This window comes from Sorex araneus, chromosome 7 (genome assembly GCF_027595985.1).
Source record: "Sorex araneus isolate mSorAra2 chromosome 7, mSorAra2.pri, whole genome shotgun sequence".
Taxonomy (NCBI): domain Eukaryota; kingdom Metazoa; phylum Chordata; class Mammalia; order Eulipotyphla; family Soricidae; genus Sorex; species Sorex araneus.
The window spans coordinates 29933956-29947919 of NC_073308.1; the positions used below are offsets into that span (position 1 = coordinate 29933956).

A 13964-nucleotide genomic window follows, 5' to 3' on the forward strand; every position below is an offset into this window, starting at 1 on the left:
ACTTGGCTTTTTTCCAGAACTTGGCTATTGTGAACACCGTATAATAAACACAAGAGTGCAAATATCTTTTCTAATGATAGTGTTTTTGGATTCTTGGCCTATATGCAAAAAGTGGAATTGCTGATTCTGATTATTTTCCCAAGAGTCTGAACCAGAGCCCGTTCCTACTAACAGTGGATGAGGGTTCCTTTTCTAAACATTCTTGTCAGCACTTGTTAGTTTGCCTCTTTTGACATGTTCTCATCTCACTGGTGGGAACTGCTACCTTAATATTTTGACTTATTTCCTTGATATAGAGAGCATGGGTAAAGAAGAGATTCTCATCTTTGTTTTCCTGGAATTGCTTGGAAATTGATTACTCTATCTATCCTATTATTTCTACATCACTTAAATGTATCTCTATGATGGGCCAGAGAGATACTATGGTAGGTAAGAGCTAGTCTTGCATGCTCTATCCTGGTTTCTATCCACAGCATCTCATATTTCCTCTGAGCACTGCCAGGAGTGATTCCTGAGGGCAGAGCCAGACATAGCCCCTGAGAAATTCAGGTGTAACGATAGATAGATAAATAAATAAATATAAAGTTCTGAATATTGGTGGGTAGAGCACTGCACTTGTAAGTGTCATGAACTGCATGATTATTTGAACAATGATAATCCTTCCAAACCACAAAGAATGGGTGGGTTTTTCACTTTTTTTGCATCTTCCTTCATTTTAATAAAGATTGGTAGCTTTCTTTTTGCTTTTGACTTCTGTGTTTAAGTGGATTTCCAGGTATTAGATGCCCTAGGGCACAGTTTGAATGAAATTGCTTTATTTTTATTTTTACCATTTGATAGAAAATGCATGGGTGCCTGCATATTTTTACCATTCCACTGTATACAGATATAGTTTCTAGGAGTCTTTTGTGTTGTCTTTAAGGTTTTTTTTTTTTATAAGTATAATGTTATGTTATCTGCAGAAGCAGATAGCTTGACTTTGTTTCCTATCTGGGTTTCCCTTTATATCTTTTTCTTATTTAGTTGAGTTTCTAAATGACTTCAATATTGAGGAAATTTACTGCTATCCCTATTTTGTTCAGAGTTTTCATTTAAAAAATTGTGTGTTTTTTCGGAAATCGATCAACATAATCCATCACATCAACAAAATAAAGATAAAAACCATATGATCATATCAATAGATGCAGAGAAAGCATTTGACAAGATCCAACACCCATTCATGATAAAAACTCTCACCAAAATGGGTTTTGGAGGAACTTTTCTGAAGATAGTCAAAGCCATCTACCATGAACCTATGGCAAGCATTATCATCAATGGAGAAAAACTAAGGGCTTTTCCTCTAAGATCGGGGACAAAACAAGGATATCCACTCTCACCACTTCTCTTTAATATAGTACTGGAAGTATTAGCAATAGCCATCAGGCAAGAAAAAGATATTAAGGGGATTCAGATCGGAAAGGAAGAAATCAAGCTCTCACTATTCGCAGACGATATGATACTATACCTAGAGAAACCTAAAAGCTCTAGTAAGAAACTCTTAGAAACAATTGACCTATACAGTAAAGTCGCAGGCTATAAAATCAATACCCAAAAATCCATGGCTTTCCTATATGCAAACAATGAGACAGAGGAAAGGGACATGAAAAAAGAAATCCTGTTCACAATTGTGCCCCAGAAAATCAAATACCTTGGAATCAGCTTAACTAAAGAAGTAAAGGACCTCTACAAAGAAAACTATAAAACGCTACTCCATGAAATAAAAGAGGGCATGAGGAAATGGAAACATATCCCCTGCTCATGGATAGGGAGAATAAACATTGTCAAAATGGCAATACTCCCAAAAGCATTATACAGATTTAACGCGATCCCTATAGGGATACCCATGTCATTCTTCAAAGAAACGAAGCAAGCAATCCTGAAATTTATATGGAACAATAAACGCCCACGGATAGCTGAAACAATTCTTGGGAAAAAGTTGATGGGAGGCATCACCCTCCCCAACCTTAAACTCTACTACAAAGCAGTAACAATTAAAACAGCATGGTACTGGAACAAAGGCAGAACTTCAGACCAATGGAACAGGGTGGAATATCCCCACACACAACCTCAAATGTATGATCATCTAATCTTTGATAAAGGTGCAAGTGATGTGAAGTGGAGCAAGGAAAGTCTCTTTAACAAATGGTGCTGGCACAACTGTACAACTCCATGCAAAAAAATGGGCTTAGAACTCGAACTGACACCATGCACAAAAGTCAGATCAAAATGGATTAAAGACCTCAACATCAGACCACAAACCATAAGGTACTTTGAAGACAAGGTAGGCAAAACCCTCCACAATATTGAAAATAAAGGTATCTTCAAAGATGACATGGAACTAAGCAACCTAGTAAAAACAGAGATCAACAAATGGGACTACATTAAACTAAAAAGCTTCTGCGCCGCAAAAGATACAGTGACCAGAATACAAAGACTATCTACAGAATGGGAAAGGATATTTACACAATACCCATCAGATAAGGGGTTGATATCAAGGGTATATAAAGCACTGGTTGAACTCTACAAGAAGAAAACATCCAACCCCATCAAAAAATGGGGCGAAGAAATGAACAGAAACTTTACCAAGGAAGAGATACGAATGGCCAAAAGGCACACGAAAAAGTGCTCTACATCACTAATCATCAGAGATGCAGATAAAAAAAAACCATGAGATATCACCTCACATCACAGAGGCTAGCACACATCCAAAAGAACAAAAGCAACCGCTGTTGGAGAGGATGTGGGGAGAAAGAGACCCTTCTACACTGCTGGTGGGAATGTCGGCTAGTTCAGCCCTTTTGGAAAACAATATGGACGATTCTCAAAAAACTAGAGGTTGAGCTCCCATTTGACCCAGCAATACCACTGCTGGGAATATGTCCCAGAAAAGCCAAAAAGTATAGTTAAAATGACATCTGCACTTATATGTTCATCGCAGCACTGTATACAATAGCCAGAATCTGGAAAAAACCCGAGTGCCCTAGAACAGATGACTGGTTGAAGAAACTCTTGTACATCTATACAATGGAATACTATGCAGCTATTAGAAAGAATGAGGTCATGACGTTTGCATATAAGTGGATCAGCATGGAAAGTGTCATGCTAAGTGAAATGAGTCAGGAAGAGAGTGACAGACATACAAAGATTGCACTCATCTGTGGAATATAGAATAATAGACTATAAGACTAACACTCAAGAATAGTAGAAATAAGTACCAGGAGGTTGTCTCCATGGCTTTGAGGCTGGTCTCTCATTTTGGGCAACTCAGAGAAGGGAACACCAAGTAAAATGTGGTTGGAGGTCATGTGGGGGAAGGGTGATGCGGGCCGAATATAGACTAGAGACTGAACACAATAGCCACTCAACACCTTTATTGCAAACCACAACACCTAATCAGAGAGAGAGAGAGAACAAAAGAGAATACCCTGGGGCCGGAGTGATAGCACAGTGGGTAGGGCGTTTGCCTTGCATGCGGCCGACCCGGGTTCGATCCCCGGCATCCCATATGGTCCCCCAAGCACTGCCAGGAGTAATTCTTGAGTGCAAAGCCAGGAGTAACCCCTGAGCATTGCTGGGTGTGACCCAAAAAGCAAAAAAAAAAAAAAAAAGAGAATACCCTGCCATAGTGGCAGTTTGGGGTGGGGGGAGACGGGACTGGGGAGGGGGGGAGGGATGTTGGGTTTATTAGTGGTGGAGAATGGGCACTGGTGAAGGGATGGGTTATCGAACTTTGTAAGGGAGAAACATGAGCACAAAAATGTATAAATCTGTAACTGTACCCTCATGTTGACTCACTAATTAAAAATAAACTATTAATTTAAAAAAATTGTGTGTTTTACTCTCAGAGAAAGGCAACAAGGATGTGAAGAAACATTTGACAAAATCCACATTTCCTTACTTGTATTGGTGTGATACAGTACATACCTGTGTGGCATACCATTTCCACGTTAATCCCTCTACTTTGATTAAATTCAACGTTTTGACACCAAACCCACCATTATTACTTGGGGTTTTACCCCAACACTCAGATCTTCTGGAAAGGCAACATTAGAACATTTGTTTTCTATTACTGATTATGAATTGCATAGGATGATATGCTGTTGCGCCTGCGCGATTTTGGAATTTTGAAGTTTTAATAATAAAATCTAAAGGGATTTCTGCCCAAACCCTCTGTGTTCTGAGCTTTGTTTCTGAGTCTCTGGCATCATGGCCCATCAGCAGCTCAATCCGCAGCCAGAGGGCTCATTCATGGGTGGCAACTTGGGGACTCTTAGGGGCGGGGTGGGGGGAAGCCTGCTCTACCCCCATCCCATAAGGCCCCGCATTCCTCATATCTGTGGGCCCCTCCCTAGCTGTCCCCATGCCTCTGGAAGACGGCAGCGGGGACTGAGGCACCAGGTGAAACAGGCCAAGGCTCAAAACCCATTTCCACCTGCGGTGGTCCGGTGTCAGAAATCTAATGCCTATTCCGGACGCATTTCTGCCAAAATCCACATGTTTGATATTCAGCAATTCAATGATCGATCACTCATCCCGCCACCAGTGCAAACTTTCCACCACCAATATCCCCATTATCACCTCCTTTTCCATTTCAGTCTTTACCCTGCCTCTACGGCAGACAATTGTTCAGATAATCTCTATAGTTTTGGGCATTATATTTTGCTTGGATATTCTGACACCATTCAAGCCTACCTTCTAGGGGCAAATGCTATTTTCCATTACTCACTTTGCATATCAGGAAAGATTACAAGCCATGTAAGCTGTGGCGTGGTTCGGAGAAATAGTCCTGGTCCCCACATACTGGAACCATGCTTGTAGAAGCTCATGGTTGCTTGGTTTCCATCTGGAGAAGGTGGGGGGACTGCGCCTGCTCCATCTGGCTCTGTTTGGGGCCCCGAGCATTCTCCGGTATTGCGGTGCCCACCAGCCAGGATTCTTCACTGCTGAGTCATACACACATATTTTATAGAGGGTCTTGGCTTTACAAGAAGGTCCAATCACATGGAGTTCAGTATTATTGGCCTTTCACTGCTACTTCTCTGTTTTGTCCTGGTCCAATCCCAGCCCAGAGGCTGCAGTTAGTATAACTTGCTTAGCGTAAGTAACAGTTTCTGTGTCTAGGGCTCATGTGACTAGGAGATTGAGTAAGGCTCAAGGCCAAACACGTGGTGCTGGCTGACACCCTGTTCTTGCCAACTTTGCCCAGATACTCCCTCTTTCGAGGCTTTGCTTCTGAGTTGCTTTGCAAGGTTGGGTCTTATCTGCACCAGTGTCTGTCACCCTGCTCCACAGGGTTCTCTAAATGTAGTATCATATCACCTGTGAATAGCGAGAGCTTGATTTCTTCCTTTCCTATCTGATGCCCTTAACATCTTTTTCTTGCCTAACCACGATTCCAAGTACTTCCAGTACTATATTGAACAGAAGTGTTGAGAGTGGGCATCCTTGTCTTGTTCCTGAGCTGTGGAAGGTCTTAGGTTGAGATGTTGCAATTGGTGAATTGTAGTGTTGGGCTTCTTAAGAGAATAAAACATGGAAGTATTTAAAATAAGACTTATGGGGCTGGAGTGATAGCACAGTGGGTAGGGAGTTTGCCTTGCATGCGGCAAACTGGGTTCAATTCCCAGCATCCCATATGGTCCGATGAGCACCGCCAGGAATGGTTCCTGAGTGAAGAGCCAGGCGTAACCCAAAATGTAAAAAATAAATAAAATAAAATAAAATAAAACAAGACAGTACAGAACACAATATGTGAAGAGCTTTGGATACGATAGGGGTCCCATGCTTGTTAGGCAAATCTCTCATGATTCCAGAGCAGAAAATGGAGTGTTTTAATGTTGCTTTGCTTCAATGTTGTTTGTTTGTTTAGGCTCCCCAAGAGGTACATGGAAGAGCAGTGGCTCCCAACTGGCAGCAGTTGAACGCAAAGACTAGAGTGCTCAGTGCTTTTCTGGCCCTGCAGTGCATGGGATAGCTGCCCGCCATGACAGGGCCTGCAGCCCTTCAGGTCTTCACCTAGAATGCCCTGAGGATCTTGTAGCATGGAGCTGGGACCAGCCATAGGCAAACATACAAATTAGCACCTTTACTATCCCTCTAGGCCTCAATAATTTTTTCATAATATATGTTAATAAAATCTTTTGAGAAACTCAATCTACTTTCTCTGACCAATGAACTGGTAGATTAAGATCTTTTACATTTTCTAAAAATCATTACATGATTATGTACTATTTGACTCCTTAGGAAAGTGATTATCAAATGCATACTTGTCCTTTCTTTATGTTTTCTCCTTTTGTAGGAACATGTTCACAATCAGACATAACAATACAGAATGGTTTTTTTTCTGAAGCTACTACTCAATATTCCTTAAATCAGCAAGGACAATATAAGTGTCAACCAGGATAGGCAACAGCAAATGGTGAAACATCAGGAACAATTACATGTCAGCAGAATGGATGGTCAGCTCAATCTGTGTGCATTAGTAAGTAATTAGTCACCATTTACGATGCTAATCATCATTACATAAGGATTACTTTAATATGATGTTTCAAAAGTTGGGAGAAGGGTGCTGATGTATTTCCGTTGAGAAAATATAAATATTGGTTTTCCAAGCTCTCAAAGAGTGATTCTGAACATAGAGCCATAATCAAAATAATCTTTGAGCACTGCTGGGTTCATCCAAAACCCAAATAAAATAAAGAAATTAAAGCATTAGAAATAAATAAGTTTCTCTTAAATTAGAATAATTTGGGGCATTTAAGATAAATATTCAGTAAGGAGAAATATCAGCACACCTTTCAGTAATTTTTATTTTGAAGCACAGCATATGGGCAGGAGAGGTGGTACAGCAAGTTGATGTGCATGCAGCAGATCTAGGGTCCATCCCTGGCATCCAGTATGGATCCCAAAGGATCAAGAGCAGTAATTTCTGAGTGCAGAGTCAGAAGCAACCCCTGAAGATCTCCATGTGTGAGCTGAAGACCAATACAATGTAACTGAGAAATCATAATTTTAAAATGAAAATATACATTAAAATGAAAATACAGCTCTGTCTGTAGCACTGTTGTCCCGTCGCTCATCAATTTGCTCGAGCAGGCACCAGTAACGTTTCCATTGTGAGACTGTTTTTAGCATATCAAATATACCACAGGTCACTTGTCAGGCTCTGCCATTCAGGCAGGATATTCTTGGTAGCCTGCCGGGCTCTCCAAGAGGGACAGAGGAGTCGAACATGGGTCAATCTCACGCAAGGTAAACACCCTACCCACTGGGCTATCACTCCAGTAAAAATATCATTAAATGGTGAATAATTTTGTGGTCATTTAACCCGGACAATTTTTTTCTTCTTTTTCATTTCTATGCTATGTACATTAACCAAAGAAAAAATATAAAGGAAAATATTACCCTCAACTCAAGCTTATTTTACACTTAGTTATATTCAATTCAAGGCTATAACACACTTATTATGGAAGTCAAACATGTCTAATATTTCATTAGCCTTCTCTACTTTTGTAAGTTTTAACTTGCCTGGATACTTAATAAATCATCATATTTAACTTAAGTTAGTAAATCTTTATATCCTTTATTAACACCACTATAGTATAACTTTCTTGAAAATGGATTTTTTTGGTCATTTTACTTTTTAACACTAATTCTTAGCAATAGAACTATGTATGCATTCAACTTAATAGGCATAATAACCACGAGCCAAATACTGAAGAAAACAGAATCAGTACTTGCATTTTAAAATCACATTTATTAAAAAATAAGAGGTTAATACAACATTTTACAATTTTATTGTATCATTAAAATTAAACCTGTTATTTAATAAATCTTTTTTCATTGTCATATATTTCAGAACTTCTAATATTGTTGGTATATTAGTACACAACTTAAATTTTAGTTAGTGCAAAATTGCACAAATCTGAGCTAGAGAGATAGTGTAGTGGGTAGTGTGCTTTTCTTACAAGTGGCCAACCTGGGTTCAATCATCGGTATCTATATGGTCCCCTTAGCACCACCAGGATGATTCCTAAGCTCAGAGCAAACTCTGACCATCACTGGGTGTGGGCAAAAACCACAAAAACAAATGCAGTTTCAAATGCACATATTTGTAATGACACAATTTATTACCAGTATGCTATGAATCTATAAATATAAATGAAAATGATGTGTTTAAATTTTCGAAAAGGTAAATACAAAACCTTTTGTTTCCTCTTGAGTAACTCTTTCCAGTGAGTGGTCTGTCATTGATGTTCCTGGATTATTTTATGATACCTTTGACAAACATACTAAAGAATATGTCTTTAACCCCATTGGGACTGGAGTTACACAATTAGATTGCTTCTTAATGTAAGGATGGAAACATCTAATTCTCGTATGCATTAGAATCTTGTGAGAGGCCAGGATTTAAGAATGCTCTAAGTAAAAGAAATGGTGCATGGTTTATGCTCAGTGACCAGCTGGACTATGAATGCAAACACCTGGCTATGAAAACAGAGCAGGAAGGACCAGTGGTTCTATAGTGTGTGAGCACGACGGTTGGTCTGATCAACCTGCATGTTTTGGTAAGTCCTGTTTCTGTGTTTCAAGTATTCTTTTACAGAATCATAAGATGAATGATTATCTAGAGCTATTTTTAAGGAATTATAATATAAATCAAGGTGTTATCTTGCAACTTAATGTGAACTAGGATGGATGGGTGTTTCGAAGCACAAAGAGGGTGATCTATGTTGAACACAATGCATTACCTCCTGGATTCTGTACATTATGGCGTTGTGAGTGAAGGATGATTATCTTGTTGTCTTAGTTGAAGGTACCACATTATACAAAACCTAGCATGCAGGAGTACAAGTATAGTTTTCCAGAACTTCTTAGGCAATTCTGCACATGACTTTTATTTATTATCTTTCCAAAGAAATCCCTTATGTATAGACCAGGATAAGATCTGGGGACTATTACACAAGTGTGTTTTGGGTTTGTTGATCAGTAAATATTTTAAAGAGCTAAAAAATAAGACTTGACTATGTGGGAGAAATTAAAGCAAAGTGATCTACGCCAAGGGACAGTGCTTTTTATGCCTGTGAAAAGCCAACATTCAAGAAATATAATGGTGAGTGGAAGCTATAGAAAATGTGGGATGATTTTTGTGATAAAAGTCTGGGCAGGAAGCAAAAGAGAGGTGAATCTTCTGTTAAAATTGTAGAGGGCAGAAAACTCAAAGTTTGAAGGTATTTTTTAATAAATATTGTGTATAATTTTTAAATTAAATCACCATAATATATACAGCTACAGAGCTGTGTATGGTTCAGTTTCAGTCATAAATGTCTCCAACAGCCATATGTCCACCAGTGTACATTTCCCACCATCAATGCCCCCACTTCATTCTTGCCACCAGCCCTCCACAGCCTGTCTCTATGGCAGGCACTTCCTCCACTCACCTCTCCTGTCATTTTGGCATTAGTGTTTGCAATATAGATATGGAAAGGTTCTCGTTTTTGTTCCTTTACCTTTTTTCAGCACTCAGCTTTTATCCAGAGTGATCATTTTCAAATATCTTTTGTTCAAAGAAGCAAAAGAATTCAAGGCTTTAGAAAAGACAGATGTGAGTATTTTGCTGTATTTAGTAATGCAGCAACGCAAAGAGACATTACTAAATAAAATTATTCCGGGAGAGATAGAGTTATGTGCAATGGGTGAAGCAGAAAGAACTGAACCTAGATTTAAAATGCTCCATCTGGACTGGAGCACAGTGCAGCAAGGAGTGCGGTGGCAACGCACGCTGCCAACCTAGGTTTCATCCCTGGTCTCCATACGCTTGCCCGATTCCACCTGGCGTGATCCCTGATTCCAGAGCCCAGGGGAAGTGCTAAACCCTTTCTGGTGTGGCCTAAAACCAAAACAAAATAAAAAGCTTAATCATCCTAAAGTCTGAGTCTGGATTGGCAGTGAAGCTAGAGGTAATATAGCAAGAATTGTATCAAGAGAACTAAATGATAGTCTCAGTAAATGGTGAGGATGTTTTAAAATAACACAATGGGTAGAATTAGAGGAATATCCTATTTTATGAATAGCCAATAAGCAGGCTCTCTCTCTCTCTCTCTCTCTCTCTGTCTCTCTCTCTGTCTCTCTCTCTTCTCTCTGTCTTCTGGCATTTGGGCCACATCTGGCTGGCTGTGTTCAGGTCTTACTCCTGGCTCTGCCACATTCAGGGATCACTCGAGAGGTGCTCAGGTGCAAAAGCCCTTAGGACTGAATCTGAGTCAGACACATTAAGGCAAGAGCTTTACTTTCTGTACTAGCTCTCTCACCCCTCTAAGAAATAAAAATGCTTTGGTTGTTATTGAGGGCATGTTTTCCCAACAATGACCCAGAGATATTGCAACAAAAAAGCCATTGAGGCCCACTTGGTGAACGTGTCCCCTACCCCCGCAACCCATATGACCAGAAATATAAGCAAAAGAGGCAGAACACAATAGTATGCTATGTATATGTTCGGGACACATAATCTACACTCTTTTATTAGCTTGAAAACGATGCTTTTATATTTCATGTTTAAACGAGATGGTTTTTAATGCAATTTCTCTTTTATGAATGATTTTATTTGTCATCTAGAGTACATTGAAGGCCTTTGTGCCTTCAAGTATTTTAAACACACATACATTTTTGTTTCTAAGCAACTTAAAATTTGTCGAATTCTTTTAATATAAAACATTACTTTTATGATTTAAGAACCCCAAAATTTACATTAAAATTTAAACATGTCATTGATAAATTTATATTTAGTCAAGCAAGTTGATTTCATATACATTGCTGGGCATCTATTTCTGCTCAGTGAATTAACATAGCTCAGACTCCAATATGATATTGAAAGATATTTAAATTATGATTAATATGTTCCAATAAGTGGACTTGTTTGACACTGTAGACCTCATATTCATATGACACATGAAGTTTACTTTGCCAATGCTTAATTCCATATTTCCATTCACCTTTTCTACCTTTGTTGAGAGAGAGAATGTGCTGTCCCTACATTAGATGAATACACCATTGCTACACCCAGAAAATTAAAATATAAAGTTGGAGAGGTGTTGAAATTCTCTTGTAAATATAGACATGTGAGAGTTGGACCAGAATCAATTCAGTGCTACCCCTTTGGATGGTCTCCAAATAATCCATCATGTAGAGGTAAATAGTTATCTTACAATTACTGAATGAAAAATATAGACTTTTTGTGTGTCAACATTTTTCCTCTCAGTTATACATAGGCTTTTAGCGTTTCTGTGATCTAATGCAATTAGACAGGTTTGTGTTCACGAAAGATATATATTGGGTAGCAGATATCTCATATTTTCTTATTTAAGAATGTGATTTACAATTGTTTCATGAAATATGTAGTGTAAATATAATAAGACACTATGTAATTGCTAATATTTTGTTTTTGCCTACAAATGCACTAACTTTGAATATAATCCAAGTCGTTGACTTCATCTGAGATTTCACTATGGTTTCAAGTATATCAAAATAATCTTCTAGAAGACCAAAATCAATTCATTCCATGCATGGCTTAAACAATATTCAAATATAGTAATAAAATGGAAACATCAATGATAGCATTTTAAAAATTTTTAATGTTTTTATTGAACATGTGCTTTGTTTTTTAAATGTTTTGGAAAATCATATTAATGGATATAAATAAAGTATGTAATATTTAGATTTCTGAACGCATTTTCTGAGCTTAAATATAGTTATAGTAAATAAGCTCTAGAAAATAATATACATAATATAATATAAACATGAATCTTAATTATATTAATGGATATAAATAAAGTTTATAGTAATATTTAGATTCCTGAATACATTTTCTGAGCTTAAATATAGTTACAGTAAATAAGTTCTATATAATAATATACATAATATAATATAAACATGAATCTTGTTTGAAATCACACTTTTTTGCACAGCTTAAGAATGCTATAATAAATTATTTAATAAATATATTAAAGAAATATTACCATGTGCTGAATTTCTACGTTTTAAAATATGCAAACTAACCATCTATTATACACTTCTACTGTAGACCACATAAAGCAGTGTGGTCCCCCACCTTCACTTTTGAATGGAAAATTGACAAAAATGGAGAGAGAAGTCTATAAACACAGTGCCGTGGTGGAATATGTTTGTGATTCTCGGTTTCTGATGAAAGGTTCTAGGAAGATTCAGTGTGTTGATGGAAATTGGACAGCTCTGCCTATGTGCATTGGTACTGTCTAAGCACTAATGAAACGGAGACTTCTGTGTTTTTATATGTATAAATATAACTTGCAACCTGAGGGGAAATAATAATTTTATGACAATTTTTGCAGCGGAGAAGAGTACATGCAACGATAAACCTGAACTTGAGAATGGCTTTGCTGATTCCTCTGCCCCTCCTTATTATCATGGAGATTCAGTTGAGTTCAATTGCATGGATGGATTCACAATGATTGGAGAGAAATCAGTTACATGTTTTAGTGGAAGATGGACCCAACTTCCTAAGTTCATTGGTATGAATATATCTCCCAAATTTCATTACTAAAATTGTCTTCATATGAAAACTTATTTTTTAAATTTAAGTATTTTTTCTTGAATATGTGAAGTCTCAAATTGAACAGTAATTGCACAAAATGTTTCAATGGAGGAAAAATAGAAATCGACAATACAATCTTATGAATCCATCATTGACATAAGATTATTTGCTAGTATTGAGCTATGTGTTACTCATAGATTCAGCTATTAGTTCTAATAAACAGGAAAATATGATGGCTTCTTATAGGGTGTCTTTTCTTTTAGATGCTGGAAGGAGAAGAAAAATTTGAGAAAGCTTACTTGCCCTCCTCCTAGAGAGTTAAATGATATCTCAAAATGATAACGATCAATTCTCTTTCAGCTACAACAGAACAGAAGTTAGTATGGGTGGGTGGGAGGGTGGATGTCCAAATCTTGAGTGATCAACTAGAAAAAACTTTACTTCCCTTAATTACCTTGTCCCGAAGACTTTGACTGGGTCCTATATTTTAAGAAGGACTTGGATCTCCAATCTTGTTTATTTACCAGTTCTCTAGTTCATTCTTTATTCCAAGAAGTGTGTAGACCTTTGACCATTAGAGTAATGTATTGTTCACTGATGTCTTGCAGCACACAACTGGTTTACCTATAAGAGGCATTCAATAGAAGTGTGTTTAATTAGTCAAGCTATCATTTCCTTATACTATTGACACTGTCTCCTTAGCTTTGTAATCATTTTGTTAGTACTTATAGTCTTTTAAACATTATATTTTCATTTTATAGCAACACATGAAATAAGGAAGTGTAGAAGAGAAAAATATTTTCATCTAACCCAAGCTTAACTTATAAGAATGAATTTAATCATAATGACAATGTGAATTACAGATGTACAAAGAAATCAGATATGAAATCCTCAACCTGTATAAATGGACAATGGGATCCTGAAATAAACTGCGAAGGTGAGCTCTTGTTAAGTTTTATTATTCTTTTCTCCGTAAATTGTGGAAATAATCTATTTTTCTTTCTTTTAAAAATAGCTATTAATTATTACAGGTAACTTCAAGTGAAATATAAATTAAATATTAACCAAAATGCTTATAAACTTAGTTATATTGTATAGATATATATACATGTACATGTAAATATGTATATCAGTTCAATAACCAACCACCTAGAAAGTAAGCACATTCATTATCATATTTCATTGCATTGTATTTTATGAGACATACACAGCCATCCACTAGACATCCTCCACTCTTGCTCAAATCCTCTCCCCTGGTCCCCTCTGGTTACTTCAGTTCTATCATAAGCCTACTTGTTTATTTTTGTTTAATTTTTCCCTTTTTATGCTGGGTTCCTTATTGCATATATATGTGAAA

General features: G+C 37.4%; 1 pseudogene; it reads left to right on the forward strand.

Moving 5' to 3' along the window:
* Nucleotides 1-301: 301 nt before the first annotated feature.
* The window catches only part of LOC101538899 (complement factor H-like), a 40643-nt pseudogene continuing 26980 nt past the window's right edge, over nt 302-13964 (forward strand).